The sequence below is a fragment of the Mustela erminea genome, chromosome 2 (assembly GCF_009829155.1).
Source record: "Mustela erminea isolate mMusErm1 chromosome 2, mMusErm1.Pri, whole genome shotgun sequence".
NCBI classification, from domain to species: Eukaryota; Metazoa; Chordata; class Mammalia; order Carnivora; family Mustelidae; genus Mustela; species Mustela erminea.
The window spans coordinates 121,162,527-121,166,414 of record NC_045615.1 but is presented as its reverse complement, the minus strand read 5'-3'; the positions used below and the strand labels follow the sequence as shown (position 1 = coordinate 121,166,414).

Here is a 3,888-nt window from a genome sequence, read left to right as displayed (position 1 = left end):
TAGATTTTATTTATTTATTTGACAGAGAAAGAGAGATCACAAGTAGGCAGAGTCAGGCAGAGAAAGAAGGGGAAACAGGCTCCTCACTGAGCACAGAGCCCGAAGCGGGGCTCAATCCCAGGACCCTGAGATCATGACCTGAGCCAAAGACAGAGGCTTAACCCACTGAGCCACCCAGGCACCCCTGAAAACAACTTTAATATAGAAAGTTTAAAACTTTGATGATTCATTATATATAACAAAACTCACATTTTTCATTTATCAACAGTAATTATATAAATTAGTGTGTTCTGTATTGTTTTCATGTAATATAAATTTATGATCAGTAATATGCCAGTTGTGATTTATAAACAACTAGAAAACCATATCATTTTTAAATGGTAATAATTGTTGAAAATTAGTGAAGATCAAATTAAATATTCTCAACTCCCTCTCTATTTTGGATGTTATTTGTCCTTATTATCAACTTTTTTTTTTTAATTTTATTAATTTATTTGTCAGAGAGAGAAAGAGCTCACAAGTTGACAGAGTGGCAGGCAGAGGCCGAGACAGAAGCAGAATCCCTGCCAAGCAAGAAGCCCAATCTGGGACTCTATCTCAGGACCCTGGGATCATGACCTGAGCTGAAGTCAGCGGCTTAACTGAGACACCCGGGGTCCCCTTATTATCAATGTCTATGAAAGTTGCATATGTATATTGCTTATGTATCTTGAACTCATCTATACTTTCCTGAATGAAGAGATTGAGGTTTATTTACTTTTATATTCCCAGTGTGGACATAGTAGTGAAACATAATAAGCATTAAGATATTTTTTTGAGGTCGGAGCCACTGCCGCCACATCCGCATCCAGTCTCGTGTGCCGCTGACGCCCACCCTCCCGACCTGCACTCCCGATTCCTTTTGGTTCTAAGTCCAAAATGGCAACTCTCAAAGATCAGCTGATTCAGAATCTTCTTAAGGAAGGACATGTCCCCCAAAATAAGATTACAGTTGTTGAGGTTGACGCTGTTGGCATGGCTTGTGCCATCAGTATCTTAATGAAGGACTTGGCAGATGAAATTGCTCTTGTTGATGTCATGGAAGACAAACTGACGGGAGAGATGATGGATCTCCAGCATGGAAGCCTTTTCCTTAGAACACCAAAAATTGTCTCTGGCAAAGACTATATATGTGACTGCAAACTCCAAGCTGGTTATTATCACAGCTGGGGCACCTCAGCAAGAGGGAGAAAGCTGTCTTAATTTGGTCCAGTGTAACCTGAACATCTTTAAGTTCATCATTCCTAATGTCCTCAAATACAACCCAAACTGCAAGTTGCTTGTTGTTTCCAATCCAGTGGATATCTTGACCTATGTGGCTTGGAAGATAAGTGGCTTTCCCAAAAACCATGTTATTGGAAGTGGTTGCAATCTGGATTCAGCCTGGTTCCCTTACCTAATGTGGGAAAGGCTGAGAGTTCATTTGTTAAGCTGTCACAGGTGGATCCCCAGGGAGCATAGAGACTCCAGTGTGCCTGTATGGAGTGAAATAAACATTGCTGGTGTCTCTCTGAAGAATCTGCACCCTGACTTAAGCACTGATGCAGATAAGGAACAGTGGAAAGAGGTTCACAAAACAGGTGGATGACAGTGCCTATGAGGTGATCAAGCTGAAAGGCTACACTTCCTGGGCCATTGGACTGTCTGTGGCAGATTTGGCAGAAAGTATAATGAAGATTCTTATGCGGGTGCATCCGATTTCCACCATGATTAAGGGTCTCTATGGAATAAAAGATGATGTCTTCCTTAGTGTTCCTTGCATCTTGGGACAGAATGGAATTTCAGATGTTGTGAAAGTGACTCTAACTCCTGAGGAGGAGGCCCGTTTGAAGAAGAGTGCAGATACACTCTGGGGAATGCAAAAGGAGCTGCAGTTTTAAAGTTTTCTAATGTACCACTTCACTGTCTAGACCACAACAGGGTTTTAGTTGGAGGTTGTAGACATATGTTCTTATTATCTGATCTGTTACTTAAATATCAAAATGGCCTAAGGAAAAAACATCGGTTTCCTAATTTTTAAATACGAATGGTTCAGCAAACCCTGCAGCTATACCCTAATGCTGGATGATACCTGCCTTTGTAGTCCTAAATGGGTTCATCTCAGAGGCACCACTGCCAGTATTGCATATGCAGCAGGTGCTCTTCAAACCAGATGAGTATTTCCTGTGTGTTCTATGACTTCTGGTTCCTTCACCCAAAATGCCTAGTCCATCTTTTCCAGTCAGTCACATCCTGGGCTCCAAAGTATAAATTCATTATTGCATGTATTGTGTGTAACTGTTCCAAAGGATCTTAATTCGTGTACCATGTATGTCAGAATATAGTGTACATTGCCATATAATGTAAAAAGACCATGCAACCAACTAAGTGTTGTACCAAATAAAATACCAAATAAAATTTGAACAGTGACTTTTTTTGAAAAAAAAAAAAGAAATTTTTTTTGAACTGAAGAATTTTAATTAAATTTATAATATAAAACTACTAGTTATAGACAATTTGTTAGGAAAATAATTTAATTAGCACCTCCCTCCAATAACATAAAATAGCACTGAGCTCTGATTCAGTTTAATGACAGATGACTGAACAACGCTTTTTGGTTTTGCTTTTATATACGTTGGCCTTATTTTACATTTACATTTAGCTATGGAATTGTAGGATACATGGTAACATTGAACTATAAAATGATGTTGACTTTCAATTTAAAGTAGTAAAGTTATAAATGGCATCCAAGAATATTCTACAGTGAACAAGGTCTGCATACAAATGTGTTCCATTTATTATTCAATTGAATGCAGAGAAATTTGGGGAGTTTTATAAAGAAAGAAAAATCATATTAGAGTGACTATCGATAAATGCCGGATGCATCCATCAAGTATCTTGGCAGTCATCATGCAGCAGGGATGGTTTGCCCTGTAGTTCAAATCAATATGTTTTTGTTGTAAGGTACAACACAAAGTAGTTAAGTGTTGCTTTCAAAACTCTAGAAATGTATTAGTTTACAATAATACGTCTAGGTCTGCAATGTAAGAACAGACATTTTTCCCTAGGAATAACATGTATCTACTAGATAATAGAAATTTGAACACAAAAAAGGTTATGGAGGAAATATTGGTAGAATTACTCAATAAGAACTTATGACTTGGATTTGCTATGTGTGTATAGAAAGTACATTCAAGTAAGGTCTGAAATAATATAAAAAACATGTGACACATTCACATGTATCAGTAAAATTTGGACAGCTCACAGTTTAGTGTCAAACACCTTTATGCAGTCCAGTTCTCTTTTTCACAAAGGAAGGTGTTAGCAACAGGGTTTGTGGTAGAGAGGAAAGGTTATATTTGGCTTCCCTTTTAAACTGGTTTTTGTGGGCCTGTGCAATCCCCATTTGATTCTAACAGTGCTTGTTCTTGAAACATATGTGAACAATTAGTTTTCTTGAATGAATGTAAGCTTAGTTTCTACCTGCCTTGAATGTTAGACTCTCTTTTTAAATTGTGGGATTAGGAAGGAAAAGTGTTCCTTTATTTTTTATCTTTTTTTTTTTTTTTAAATTTGTTTGTCAGGGAGAGAGAGAGAGCGAGAGCACAAGCAGGAGGAACAGCAGGCAGAGGGAGAAACAGGCTCCCTGCTGAGCAAGGGCTCATGAACTGAGCTGAAGGCAGATGTTGAACCAACTGAGCCACCCAGGCATCCCAAAAATGTCTCTTTAAATTTTGCAACTGAATGATCCCTTTTTTTGTGTATTGTTATGAAGGACTATCTCATTAATTCTGTTGCAGACCAGAGTTAATTATTTCAAAGTATAGGTAAGAAATACAAGTATTTTAAAATTGTTTTTCTTTAATCCAA

The 3,888-nt window shown here is 37.9% G+C and overlaps 1 pseudogene; it reads left to right on the top strand.

Annotated features, from left to right (window-relative positions):
• The first annotated feature begins 860 nt into the window (after positions 1–860).
• On the top strand, positions 861–1,952 carry LOC116583782 (annotated as a pseudogene).
• The last annotated feature ends 1,936 nt before the right edge of the window (positions 1,953–3,888 follow it).